General features: G+C 46.8%; 1 long non-coding RNA gene across 2 annotated transcripts; it reads left to right on the top strand.

Annotated features, from left to right (window-relative positions):
• Window positions 1–1,030: 1,030 nt before the first annotated feature.
• On the top strand, window positions 1,031–7,990 carry LOC142046508 (uncharacterized). Of its 2 annotated transcripts, none has more exons than XR_012655453.1 (3): window positions 1,031–1,119; window positions 1,574–1,652; window positions 7,704–7,990. It is a non-coding gene; the product is annotated as an uncharacterized LOC142046508 (long non-coding RNA). The 2 variants fall into 2 exon arrangements; XR_012655452.1 differs by lacking the exon at window positions 7,704–7,990 and adding an exon at window positions 2,418–2,532.
• The last annotated feature ends 6,942 nt before the right edge of the window (window positions 7,991–14,932 follow it).

Here is a 14,932-nt window from a genome sequence, read left to right as displayed (position 1 = left end):
GGTATGTACTTTGATTTTCCAGTGTCATTTTACTGTTCTTTTTCTGTCCTGCTGCTATTAAATAAATATATATTAGCAAAATAGTGATAGATTAGAATTTGATGCAGACAAAATCAGATGTCACTATATACAATAGATTGACTTTGTTCATGCTAGTGACTAAGATTCATAAGTTAGCCAGATCCATGATGACAATGAAAGGAGTGTTGAAGTCCTGAGAACAATTTATTTGGTAATTTGGAGAAAGCTTCCTCCTTGAAGTCTCAGTAACTGAACTCCATGATAATTAATTGAACTGCAGTTTACTAGTAAGATTCCATATCATTAGTGTGCTCCTGCTAATAGTTAAGGACTAGCTGGATTTCTTGATTTATTCATTATTACTATTACAATTATTATTAATAATAATAAGCACTTGGCTAACTATTTACATGTTCAAACAGCTTTAAAATGTTAAATAATTAATCCTAATTATGTTGTGAGATACTTATAATAATATTATTTGTTTGAAAGATCAGAAAATTGAGAGTTTAAGTCTTCTCACTGAAGGCAAGAGAAGGAGTTGCTTTCAGACCTAGGGTTAAAACTCAGTAGTTTCTGGCTCTCAGTTTCAAAATCAGTCCACTAAACCATATTGTCTCTTTGTTCATTTATTTATTTATACAGTGATTTATAGTACATGTATCAATATCTCTTGATGGGTATAAAAACTAAAACAGTAATTTAATAAGAATGTTAAAACAGTTTGTAAAGCCAAAATTCATATGTATTAGAATTATGTAGCTTTGCACTGATTCTTTGGGAAGAGAAGGTTACTCACCTGTGCAGTAACTGAGGTTCTTTGAGATGGCTGTCCCTGTGTATGCTCCACTTTTAGGTGTTTGAGAGTCCCTGCACTTCTAGTTGGAGATTTAAGGTAGCAGTGCCCTGGCTGGTCACGCAGTCGCTGCAGCCAGCTCATGCTGCTCTGAGTGGGTATTGTGCATGCGTAGCCAACCATCCCCCAATCCCTTCTCTGCCACACAGGATTGAAGAGAAACTCCAAAGCAGAGGCGAGGAGGGGGAGTGGTGGAGAACCCACGAGGACAACCATCTCGAAGCACCTCAGTTACTGCACAGGTGAGTAACCTTCTTTTCTTCTTCAAGGAGTGTCCCTGTGGGTGCTCCACTTTTAGGTGACTATGGAGCAGTACCCTTCAGTGAAAGGAGGGGCTTCAGAAATCTTTACTGAGCGGTAGATAACACCGATTCTCCAAAATGAGCATCAGCAGCTGATTGCTTCTCTATGGCGTAATGTCTGGTGAAGGTTTGGAGTGATGCCCAGGTAGCTACTTTACATATATCAATGATGGGTATATCTTTAAGAAAGCCTATTGATGTGAATATAGCCTTGGTAGAGTGCGTGCAAAGACCAGAGAGGGGTTCTAGGTCGTGTTCGTGGTAGTATAATTGGACGCACTCTGATACCCATTTTGAAAGTCGTTGTTTGGAAATGGTTAGTCCTTGAGATTGTTCCGTTGTGGAAACGAACAATCTGGTGGATTTTCTGAATGTCTTTGTTCTATCTGTATAGAACATGAGTGTTCTCCGAACATCCAATATGTAAAGAGATGCTTCCCTGCTGTCAGTGTGCAGCTTTGGGAAGAATACAGGTAAGTAGATGGGCTGGTTGAGATGGAAGGATAAGGCCACTTTAGGTATGAATTTCGGATGTGGGCGAAGGATTACCTTGTTCTTGAGGAATACGGTGTAAGGTGAAGTTACCATCAGGGCACCAAGCTCTCCAACCCATCATGCTGACGTAATTGCGACTAAGAAGGCAACTTTCATGGACAAGTGTAATAGTGAGCAGGTAGCTGGAGGCTCAAAAGGTTTGCCCATGAGGGTGTGGAGGACTAAGTTAAGGTCCCACATAGAGGTAGGGTCTCTGACTGTAGGGTAAGTATTCTGTATACCCTTGAGGAAGTATTTAGTGAGAGGATGCACAAATATAGTGAAGCCATCTACTTTGGAATGGAAAGCTGTGATTGCAGATAAGTGTACCTGGAGGGGGAGGGATAGTTCAGCAGTTTGAGCATTGGCCTGCTAAACTCAGGGTTGTGAGTTTAATCCTTGAGGGGGCCACTTAGGGATCTGGGGCAAAAATTGGTCCTGCTAGTGAAGGCAGGGGGCTGGACTCAATGACCTTTCAAGGTCCCTTCCAGTTCTAGGAGATTGGTATATCTCCAATTATTATTATAGTGAACTGATAGAAAGACCTGATTTTTTTTAGGGTCAGCATATATTCAAGTATTGCTGGTAATGGAGCCGTTCGAGGGCAGAGTTGTTTGTCACCGCACCATATGGAGAAATGATGCCACTTTTGAGCATATGTTTTTCATGTGGTTAATCATCTGCTGTTCATCAAAATATCCCAGACCTCTGTGGAACAGCTTGCCTCCAGAGGTGTCAGCCACAGAGGTGTCAGCCATGCCTTGAGATGGAGGATCAGGATGTTGGGATGAAGGAGATGACCTGAGTCCTGTGTGAGTGGATGAGGTATGAGTGGGAGAGGCCATGGTGGTGTTCTGATCGTCCGATTAAGGTAGAGAAACTAGGTTTGTCTGGGCGACGTTGGTGCGATCAGGATCACTCAGGATCTTTCCTGTTTTATCTTGTAAAGGACATGAGATATCAGAGGAATCGGGGGAAAAGCATACATTAGAGGTCCTTCCCATTTCATGAAGAAGGCGTCCCTGAGGGATTTTTCCCTGAGTCCTTCCCGGGAGCAGTATTGAGGGCACTTGGTATTGTGGGACGTTGCAAAAAGGTCTATTGTGGGGAAACCCCAGCATTGGAAGATAGTGGTGAGGATTTTCAGGTCCACTTCCCATTCGTGTGTCTGGGAGAAGTTTCTGCTTAGCTCATCTGCTGTGCTGTTTTCGATTCCTGGTAGGTAGGTTGCTTTGAGGTCTAAGTTCGTCAGGGCCGGTGCAAGGATATTTTGCGACCTAGGTGAAACTTCCACTTTGCTCCCCCCCCAACATCGGTTCATTGAGAGGCAAATCCCAATGAGCCATTATAGATCCCAGGGGCCAGCCTACCCAGGGGCTGCTCCTCAAACCAGATTTCCCCCCTTCCTACCTCCTGAACTCCCCTGGAGGGTGCGCAGCTGCCCCCCCCATGAGCTCTCCCCTCCTCACCTCACCCCAGCGGTCCCCGCCCCAAGTCCACTCACTGGCTTTGCCAGGCTTGGACCGCTCCAGCAGCTTGGCAGGGAGGAGCAGCCTTCTGGGGGCTCCTGCAGCAGATGCATATGGGCAGAGGCCACCATGCACCCCCCCAGCTCCTCCCTCGCTGCACTCAGGCTCAGTGACTCCCGGGAGTGTGAGCCACTGTCACTGCTCCCCTCCCAGAGCAGGCTCAGGGCCCTGCACCTGGCGGCAGCTTATGTGCCCAGCAGCTGCAGAAGTGTGGTGAGGGAGAAGCTGCAGGGTGCACGGGGGCCTCTGCCCGCATACATCTGCTGCAGCCTGCAGGAGCCTCCTGGGGGGGCGCCAGGCCACAGCCTGGGCAGGAGGGGAGAGGGGCACGGCTTCTCCCTGCTAACGGCGCTGCAGCCTTTGCAGGACTCCTGCCCCTTTGCGCTATGCTGGCTCCTCCATGGTTGGGGCTCACCACCCCCACAACCCGACGCTCTTGCTCTCTGATGCCTCCAGAAGGAGGCTCCTCCTTGCCGAGCCAGGGCACCACTTTTTGACACCCCCAGGGCTGTCCTTAGGATTTATGGGGCCCTATGCAGTAGTATTAAACTGGTGCCCCTATGCCTGATGGCAACCTGACCTTGCAGCCCGGCAGGGGTAGGGGCAGGGGGACAAGGCAGAAAGAATAACAAGATGCCCGGACCGTCTCTCGGTGGTGGAGAATCACAGTTCCCCGCAGAGACCCCTGTACCCTCTCCCTCACGCAGAATGCATATGCAGAAGGTACCTAATTAAAAGCACTAAACTTGGGAATAAAAAATGTTAGTCACAGGTTTTTTAATATGCCCTGAAGTTTGTCAGACATTTATTTGCAAAAACTTTGTAGTAAGGGTGAGTCAGCTGTCTTGCTGAATACAACATTAAATATTATGGAATACTGTTTTACGTTTTCTTAATCAGTATTTCTAAGCTGATTTTATATTTTAAATATACTCTTAAGCCTTCATTAAGTAATCATGACGCTAAACTTGGAGGAATGGTAGATACGCTGGAGGATAGGGATAGGATACAGAGGGACCTAGACAAATTAAAGGACTGGGCCAAAAGAGACCTGATGAGGTTCAACAAGGACAAGTGCAGAGTCCCATTAACTGTTACAGACTAGGGACCGAACGACTAGGAAGCAGTTCTGCAGAAAAGGACCTAGGGGTTACAGTGGACGAGAAGCTGGATATGAGTCAACAGTGTCGCTGTTCGCAAGAAAAGAAGGGCTAATGCATTTTGGCTGATACAGTCGTGGCCATTGCCAGCAGCATCGGCGGATGTGATCATCCCCCTCATTCAACATTGTGAGGCCTCATCTGGGACTACTCTGTGTCCAGTTTTGGGCCCCACATTACAATGGAAGGATGTGAAATGATTGAAAAGTGCCAGCAGAGGGCACACAGAATATGATTAGGTGGCTGCGAGCACGCCTGACTTATCGAGGAGAGCTGAGGGATCTGGGATGTTTAGTCTGAAAGAGAAGGAAACGAGGCGGGGATTGATAGCTGCTGTTCAACTACCTGAAAAGGGGGACCCAAAGAGGATGGATCTAAGACTCGTTTCAGTGCTAACCGATGACAAACAGGATAATGATCTCAAGCAGTGGGGTAGTTTTAGGTTGATATTAGGAAAACTTTTTCACTCAGAGAGTGGTAAACACTGGAATGGATTACCTAGGGAGATGGTGGAATCTCCTTCCTTAGAGGTTTTTAAGATCAGGCTTGACAAAGCCCTGGTTGGGATGATTTAGTTGGGAATTGGTCCTGCTTTGAGCAGGGGGTTGGACTAGATGACCTCCTGAGGTCCCTTCCAACCCTGATGTTCTATGATTCATTCCAGATTACTACATATTTAACTCACTGAAACAGACATTATTTTAAATTAATCAGTTACAGAGGTTCAGTGTGTTCACAACAACGTTCATTGCTTTTAGAAAAAGGGAACACTAATTTACCATGTGTGATCTCCATAAGAATACACGTTTATGAAATTTCACCAACTTTAAAAAAAAAGTTTCCAAAGATTTTAGGCATAAGAAAGTAGGATATAAAATCCTAAGGTACTGATTTTGCTTAAAACTAGTTCATCAGATAGTCAGAAGTAGAGAAAGGGAAACATTTTGTCCAGCTATCTGGAACCAAGGGCTGTTGCTTCCTTAGCTGGGGAGGAGGGGAGGGGAGAGGGGGTGAAGGGAGAAATGGATGGGGACAAAGGACAGGAAGACTTTGGATGAAAGTTTTTTTACTATAGTAATTAAAATGTGTATTTTAGATAAGGGTGGTCTTTTGAAGAATTTATTTAAAAAAACATATGTCTGAAAATCCAAGCATTTAAGGCTAAAGATGATTGTGCATCAAAAATCTATGCAAGGACTTTTTAGAGATGTGATTTTATAATCTTCACCAACTCATTAATGAAATATTTTTAAAGCAAATTTTAAACTAAGGTCCTGTAGACTGACACAACTGTTTTTGTCAGTACATTCAGAAACTGACAGTACATACCTGGGGATTGGCAAATGCCTGTTAAATATCTTCATTACCCCTTGAATGGCTCTTTAACAGTTTCAGTGTTGTGCTAATAGGTCTGGCAGGCTGGAGACTTTTTCTCTTTTAACTACTAGATCTCCTTGCCAGGAAGACTCGGATCCTGCAGGGTCAGAACAGGGATAGGAAAACCTGTAGGGTGGACACTAAGACCCAGTGGTGCCCCAAATTTTCAGGTGCCCTACCCAGCTGCCTATGCCTGAGGACAGCTCTGGGTGCCCTCAAGCACTTGCTGCCCTAGGCGACTGCCTAGTTCGCCTAGTGGTTGCACCACCCATGATGTTGGCCTATGTAAAATCGAGCCCCACCTTGGCGATTGATATAAAACATGGTGGCCAAATTGTCCGTAAGGGTCTGCATTGTCTTGTTGCGAATGAGGGGCATAAAATGGTGCGATGCATTGCGGACCGCCTGGAGCTCCAATAGATTTATGTGGATCATGGACTTCATGGATGAACATGTGCCTTGGATGGTATGTTCAGACAGGTGTGCCCCCAGCCCAGGAGAGACGCATCTGTGGTTATCAAGTATCAGAGGGGTAGCCGTGTTAGTCTGGATCTGTAAAAAGTGACAAAGAGTCCTGTGGCACCTTACAGACTAACAGACATATCTGTGGTTATCGTGACTGATGGGGTGTGTTGTTGGAACTGGTCTCCCATGCAGACCTTGGAATAGTTTGTCCACCAGGATAACGAGTTCTTTATTGTGGTGGGCATGGTCAGTCGCTTGTGAAAAGGATGTCTGTAAGGGATGTATACTGTACGGAACCGTGCCTGAAGGTGCCTCATATGAAGTCGTGCATGTTTCATGACAAACATGGTTGCTGACATGTCCTAGAAGTTAGAGGCATAACCTAACGAATGTCTGCGGGCTGTTTTTTATAGTTGTTATGAGGTTTGTTAATGTGAGGAAGTGTTGTTGGGGTAGACTTGGCAATGCCAGGGTGCAGTCCAGGTGGGCACCTATGAATTTCAGCTGTTGGGTCAGAATTAAGGTGGATTTTATGGCATTGATTTGTAGGCCTAGTTTTATGAACAGATTTGCAGTGAATGACAAAGCATCCACCGCCTGTTAGTATGTAGAAGCTTTCAAGAGGCAACCATCCAGGTAGGGGAATATAATTACAAAGATGGGCTGTGACCACAGTGAGGACTTCGGCAAAAACTCGTGTGGCTGTGGAAAGTCCAAATGGGAGCACTTTGTACTGGAAATGTAGGTTGCTTACTGTGAAACGAAGGAACCTTCTGTGTGCAGGATGTATGGTAACATGGAAATAAGCATCCTGGAGGTCGAGGGCCAAGAAACAATCTCCCTTCTCCAATGCCAAGATTATGGTTGCAAGGGTAACCATCTTGAAATGCTGAGTTCTGATAAACTTATTTAGCTTGTGCTAGTCCAATATGGGCGTCCAGCTGCTGGTTTTCTTTTGGATGAGGAACCAGTGTGAAGAAAACCTGGTCCTCCTGTGTTTGGGAGGTACAGGTTCTACAGCACTGAGTTGCAGGAGGTGATTTATTTCCTGCTGTAGTAAGTGTTCATGAGAAGGGTCCCTGAAGAGGGATGAGGGAGGGGTATGGGTTGGTGGAAGAGAGGTGAAGGGTATGGAATAGCCTTTGCATATAATTTCCAGAACCCATTTATCCAATGTAATGGTTGCCCAGACTGGACAGAAAGGTTTTAGGCGATCTCCAAATGGACTGGAATCAGGAGATGGTTGTGGCAATGGAATATGAGGGGCTCTCATGTCCTCGACCAACACTTCAAAATGCGTGTCTAGAAGTAGATGGTTGGGTCATGGTGGATTGCCCCGGTGTCTGTTGTCTTGGCTGACGTTGTTTGCCACATTGGTAGTACTGTCTCTGCAGCTGGATATACAGAGCAGTACGGAAGTGCTAGATGTAAAATGGGCCTTGTTTCTTTTTGTTATCAGGTACATGAATTCCCAAGGTTTTCAGCATGACATGGGAGTCCTTGAGTTTATGCAAGGCTGCACCTGTGGTGTCCATAAAGAGTTTCTGTCCCTCAAAAGGTTTGTCCTTGATTGTGGCCTGGATTTCCTTGGGGAAGCCGGAAAGGTGGAGTCAAGAGGCCCTCTGCATGACTACTGATGTGGCAATGGAGTGAGCCACTGTGTCTGCAGAATCCAATGATGCCTGCAAGACCATCCTGGCAATCAGGGAACCTTCTAAGATGCTCACTTTGTATTGTTCTTATTTGTCTGTGGGGAGATGCTCAATAAACGTAGACATCTGTGCAAAAATGTTGTGAGTATATTTGACTAATAGCACAGAATAGTTCGCGATGCGTAACTGAAGAGTCGCTGAGGCCTTTCTACCAAACAGGTCAAGGCGTTTCCAGTCTTTGTTGTAAGGAGTGCTAAGAGCCAGGTGTTGTTTTCCCTTTTGATTAACAGCTTCCACAACCAGTGAGTTTGGGCAAGGGTGAGTGAAGAGGAACTCAGCCCCTTTTGCTGGCACATAATACGTCTTGTCTGAACATTTACAAGAAGGTGGGGCCATGGCCGGTGTGTGCCAGACCGTTTTTGGCAGGTCTATAGTGGAAGAATTAATAGGCAATTCAATCTTGGCCATAGGAGAGGCATGGAGAATGTCAGTGAGCTTATGCTGTGTGTCTCTGGTAGCTAGGGAATCAGCCACACGCTTCAATAGATCTTGGAAAGATTTAAAGTCATCCCCCTGTGTGTGGGGAGGCATGATTGTGTCTTCCAGGGATGATGAAGAAATATGGGTAGGAGGTGGGATGTCACTCTCTATTAAGTCCTCATTGCCGTCTTGCTCCTCCATGGTGACTTCAGGGGAAGCTGGGGCAACCAGTGAAGTAGATCTAGCTGATCTTAGTGTTCTGGACCTGAACTGGTTAGAGGGCTGAATATTATGAGCCCTATACAGTGCCCATCAGTCCCAGTAGGGCCAGTTTGGTGGGAGGGCCATTGTGGGGGCATCCATTAAGGGGGTTGCCACACTATGGGTTATAGCCCTGAGGTTCCAGGCTTGGTTGATGAATGGCGTGGGGTGCCCATCCCCACGGCCGCTTCATCCTCCTCATTGCTTGAGAGAGGAGGGACTGAGCCAGCAGGTGTAGACGTGAGACTCATGGCTGGTCTGGCTAGGGTGCCATCTGTGACAGAGAGAGGCATGCCTGGGATGGAGGCAATGAAAAAGTCTGCCTGGCTAATGAAATGCTGAGGCATCGGGAAGTTAGGTGCAGGCATGGCGGGCACACAGAGGTTAGTCAGTGTCTGTGCTGCTGGTGCTGTGGGCTTGCTGTAATCATAGAATAAGAGAATATTAGGGTTGGAAGAGACCTCAGGAGGTCATCTAGTCCAATCACTTGCTCAAAGCAGGACTAACAATATATAGGAACAGCAGGTGGCGCCATAGCACTGCTTGTGCCAAGGGCTTCAGCTCTCTAGCCTCTGAAGGAACAGGCTTAGTTTTTCCATGACTGTCTGTCTTAGACCTAGACCGCACCAGGTCTTTCGCTCCTTGGGTCGCCTCTGCATTGGACGAACCCACTGCCACACGGTCTGAGGCTCTGTGTGCCGACAGTACCGGGGTGGATTTAGCAGTTGGAGATCGCTTTTTGCATGGCGATTCTCCCTGGGGGGAGGAGTGAGACCACTTCTTTGTTTTCATGGGAGCTTCTTTGTGCTCATCTTAGAGGATCCCATGTCCGACATGCAGTTGATGAGTGAGTGAGCTGGTTGGGAGGAATCCCCTGTTCAAGATCAGAGGCAGGACACAGGGATTTCTCCATAAGCATCAATTTGAGCTGGAGTTCCCTAGCCTTTCTGGTCCTTGAGGTTAACTTTTTGCAGTAGTGGCACTTCTGCAGAACGTGAGTCTCTCCCAGGCAGTGAACACACTGGTGTAAGCGGGGGATGATCCCGCTATAGTGGGAAACTCTCCTGCCTTCTGCACTACCCCGGTGAGATGGGCTAGTGAAAGGATCTGAGTCCTCATTCCCACTTCCTTTACCCAGAGGCCTCCCTGCCCTCGAGGACTCCCCTTCCACTCTCCTGTCTGGCAGAGTCCGTGAACCCCAACAAGGCTGAACCCAGGGTTCCTGGGGGGCTCAATCACCAACCCTGCTGTAGTCACATGGGACAGGGGCTAGGGTGTCCCACTCCGGGGTACTCTCTCTGCACTGGGCACCTCCCTGACCCACTGATCATTTCATACAATTTAAAGCAAATACAAGTTGTTTAATTAACAATTAATTTAAAAAAAGAATAAGGAAAAATGGGAAAGGTTAAAGGAAAACACATCACCCCGCTCTGTGGCAGGGAACATTACAAACAGTGTCTCTGGACATCAGGGTACTTCACAATCTATTCCTTGTAGGTCCCAGGTCTCCTTTTCAGGCCCTGGCTGTTGGGCAGGGATGCTGCGGGTTGGACACTTGCAATGGTGGTGGCCACACACCTCCGGGCTTTGGGTGGTGGGACCCCTCTTCCCAGCATCTGTGGGGAAGATAGGTAAGGTAAGTAGATAGGTAAGGTAAGGGTTAAATTTCTTTTACCTGTAAAGGGTGAACAAAGGGAACCAAACACCTGACCAGAGGACCAATCAGAGAGCTGGATTTTTTAAAAGTCAGGGGTGGGAATTGTGACTGCTCAAGTCTTTTGTTTCTGCTCCAGCATGAGGAACAACTTCCTGCTAACCCTCTATTTTATTCTAATTTCTCCTACAACGTGTAAGTAACAGCAAGCAACATAGGCAAATAGGAGGCTGTTATAGCTTTGGTGTGTATTTACATGTGTGTTGATAGGCATGGACTGGTTAATTTGGCTATCGTTTTAAAATTCAGACTGTTTATTCATATTTTCTTATAAGCAAGAGCCTGTATTGATCTCTTAATGCAGTAATATTGTTTTGTATTTTCTTTCTTTTATATAAAGTTCTTTTTTAAAACCTGGCTGAGGTTTTTGGGATTTCTCCGGTGAGGCTACAGGAAGGGGGGGTGGAACATCTCTTTATATTAGCTTTACTAGATTTGAATGCATCGCCTCAGGGGGAGGGTGATTTCCCTCTTTGTTTTGCCTTCAAGGAGTTAAGTACTGCATCGTCCAGGCTCACCCAGGGAAAAGGGAGGGGGAAGCGGGGGAGCAGATAACGAGGAGACAAGGGGGAAGAGCTTGTTTTCCCGTTGAGATAGGGAGACCCAGGGGTTCTGGGTCTTGGGGGTCCCCCAGGGAAAGGTTGGGTGACTCGGGGTAACTAGGAACCCTAAATAGTCCTAGTTGGTGGCAGCGAGATAAAATCCAAGCTGGTAGTGAGCTTGGGGAAGGTTCAGATAAACACTCAGATGTTGAACTCTAAGTCCAAATTTGAGACAGACATTTATTACAGCATCAGCCGCCTGTCGGGTTACAATCCTCCTCCCAGTCTGGCCTGCAAGGATCCTTGGCTGAAGGTGTCTTTCTGCACTGGGTCCTTTGCCCAAGGCCCCCCCTTGGCTGGCCCCAGTTGCTCACCACACCTGGCTCTGTGGCTGCAGCTCTGCTCCCAGCACAGGATCTGCTCTCTCCCTGGGTTGTGTCTCTGGCTCTGTGGGTGCAGCCCTGCTTCCAACACAGGATCTACTCTCTCCCTGGGTTGAGTCTCTGGCTCTGCTCCCAGCTCTGACCTGCTTCCTGACCTGCTTCTCTGGCCACTCTGGCTGGCATGGCTCTGCTCCCCAGCTCAGCTTGGGCCCCTGCTTTCTCCTTAGCTTGGCCCCACTCTGTCTGACCCAGCAATTCCAGCTCACACAGAGGATGGGACCACCCTGGCCTCCTGACTCCCTGATTAGCCTGCCCGCCTTGTCAATCAGGCTCAGAGGCTGAGGCTGACTTGGAGCATTGGCCTTTCCCCTATCTTTTAGTGCTGGGAGTTAGCCAAACAAAACACCCTCTCTGAATGTTAATAAGGGCAACAGTCCCCTTACACTGGAAATGACTACCAGAGACTGGTACTGATGGTCTACAGGTGAGGCATGGCCATTTGAAGAGAGTCTCTAGGTTTTTTGTTTGTTGTTGTTGTTTTTAGATGGAAAGAGAAGAAACAGGAACCTCGCAGGGAACAGGAAGGAGTAATTTCGGGCTAAAAGGAAAGGAAAAAGTATTCTGAGGAAGATTATTCTGAGGTGCTGTTGTTGTTCCGACTGATGCCAACAGCAGCAAAGAAGGAACTGGGGGACGGTTGGCTACGTGTGCGCGATACCCACTCAGAGCAGCAAGAGCTGACTGCAGCGTGTGCGTGGCCAACCAGGGCACTTCTACCTTAAATCTCTGACTAGAAGTGCAGGGGCGCTCAAACACCTAAAAGTGGAGCATCCACAGGGACATTCCTCGAAGAAGAACTTACCATGCCTTGAATAGTCAGCCTTAAAAGTCTATCATACAAATTATGGGAAAGCAGAAGCCATTTAAAACCTGCTTTTCTAAGGAATAATTTAATAAAGAAGAGGTTGTTGTTGACCTGCATCTGGGTGTGTTCCCTTGTTTATTTAAGCCTAGTTATATTTAATATTTTCACTAGTTATGAGGACAATGACTCCACTATGACACCAGCCACAGGAAAAGAGCAACAGGAAAATTTGCCAGGAAAGAAAAAAATTGCATTGTTAAAACCCAAATTTTTTAGAAGCAAGAGCATTTAGTAGGCAAAACCAACTTACTTGTGGACTATGTATTTCCAAGGAATCAAAGACTGGCATGTGGAAGAGAAATTTCCGTAATGAAACAAGTTTTCTGTTCTGCACAAGGAGGATTATCTGTTCCTAAATACCTAACTAATTTCTTAAACATAGCTCATATGCCACTACAAAGGAGTCTCTAGGACTTCTAACATTTGGCTGGCAGCTGCTTGTTTCCGCTTACTGCAATCATCCTTAACCCAGGCTGCAAAGAATAAGAGCTAGACAAAGGGGAGATATAAACCAAAAGCAGAATCATTATATGAGGACAAATCATTTCTAACTTTTTTACTCTACTAAAGAGGATATAACAGTTCCTTCAGTAGTCAGTGCAGAAACAGGATCAGCATCTACTGTGGGGTACATAAAATTGTCTCACAAGATGGACACATATCAATGAGCATTTTGCAAGAACTATGGACACCTTCAGTGGATGAATCAGCTGAAATGGCAAGTTTTTTTTAGATCCAGAACACCTCTGAATCATAAATTCTATCCCAAGTTCTTTTTCCATGCCAGTCACTGACTCTGTTTCATTGCCTTTTTCATATACATCATGCTATGATAAAAGCTCGTATTCCAGGATACCACAATCCAGACATCATTTGACAAGAAAACCTCCCATTACCTTGAATTATTAATTATTAGGGGCAACACCTTTGTTTTTGGACAGAATAATCACTAGGCTAAGCTAGAATTCAACATAAACTACCCTCATTTTCTAATTGAGTTTGTTTATAGACTATTCCATTGAGGGATAGGGGAAAAATAGTTACTCACCTTTGTAACTGTTGTTCTTCGAGATGTATTGCTCATATCCATTTTAATTAGGTGTGTGCACACCGCATGCATGGCTGTCAGAGAATTTTTACCCTAGCAACACCTGGTGGGTTGGCTGTGGAGCCCCCTGGAGTGGCGCCTTCATGGTGCTGGATATATACCCTGGCTGACCCAGCACCCCCTCAGTTCCTTCTTGCTGGCTACTCCAACAGAGGGGAAGGGGGGCGGGTTTGGAATGGCTATGAGCAACTCATCTCGAAGAACAACAGTTACAAAGCTGAGTAACCATCTTTTCTTCTTCGAGTGCTTGCTCATATCGATTCCAATTAGGTGACTTCCAAGCCTTACCTAGGTGGTGGGGTCAGAGTGAAGTACCGTGGATTGTACGCTCACCCTACCAAATGCTGCATCGTCTCTGGCCTGTCTAACGATGGCACAGTGTGAGGCAAACGTATGCACTGAAGACCAAGTAGCAGCTCTGCAGATCTCTTGGATTGGCACCTGGGCCAGGAAGTCTGCCGACGAGGCCTCAGGCCTCATGGAGTGAGCAGTGAGATGAGGGGTTGGGACCCTGGCCAGATCATAGCAAGCATGAATACATGACGTAATCCAAGGAGAGATCTGCTAGGAGGAGACCGGAAGACCCTTCATCTTCTGTGATGAAGAGCTGTGATGAAGAGCTGTGTTGTTTTCCAGAGTGGCTTTGTACGTTTAAAGTAGAACGTAAGAGCCCTACGAACATTGAGGGACTGAAGCCGTTGTTCCTGACTATTGGTGTGAGGTTCTGGGTAGAAAACTGGGAGGAAGATGTCCTGGTTGATATGAAAAGTCGATACAACTTGGGAAGAAAGGCACGGTGAGGTCGTAGCTGCACCTTATCTCCATGGAAGATTGCGTAAGGTGGTTCTGATGTAAGAGCCTTGAGCTCAGAGACATGCCTCGCGCAACTGATAGCCATGAGGAAAGCGGTTTTCCAAGAGAGGTACAAAAGAGAACATGTGGCCAAGGCTCAAATGGAGAAGTCATAAGTCTGGAGAGGACCAGGGTAAGGTCCCATGTGGGTACAGACTGTCGTACCTGCAGATATAGATGGTCCAGGCCCTTGAGGAACCTATCAACCATGGGGTTGGCAAAGACAGATGGGCCATTCACTCCTGCGTGGAAAGCTGAGATGGCCTCCAGGTGAACTCTGATGGATGATATCACCAGGCCTTGCTGTTTCAGATTCAGGAGATAGTCCAGAATGAGAGGCATGGACACTTGGAGGGGAAGCATGTCATGGTGAGAGCACCAGCATGAGAATTGCCTCCATTTAGCCATATACGTAGCCTGAGTGGAAGGTTTCCTGCTGCCCAACAGGACCTGTTGCACCAAACGAGAACAGAGGAATTCAGAGTGGCTCAGCCATGCAGCATCCATGCCATGAGGTGGAGGGACCACAGGTCGGGGTGACAGAGGTGGCCACAATCTTGCATGATCAGGTCTGGAAACAGAGGCAGCGGAATCGGGGCATTCACTGAGATCTCCAACAGAGTGGTGTACCGATGCTATCTAGGCCATGCTGAGACCACCAGAATCAGTTGTGATTTGTCCCTGCACACCTTGAGCAGGACCTTGTGTACAAGGGGAAATGGCAGGAAGGCATAGAACAATCGGCTTGTCCACAAGTGTAGGAAGGCA

The sequence above is a fragment of the Chelonoidis abingdonii genome, chromosome 3 (assembly GCF_003597395.2).
Source record: "Chelonoidis abingdonii isolate Lonesome George chromosome 3, CheloAbing_2.0, whole genome shotgun sequence".
NCBI lineage: Eukaryota > Metazoa > Chordata > Testudines > Testudinidae > Chelonoidis > Chelonoidis abingdonii.
The sequence above is the reverse complement of the archived record's forward strand: the minus strand, read 5'-3'. Positions and strand labels throughout refer to the sequence as shown.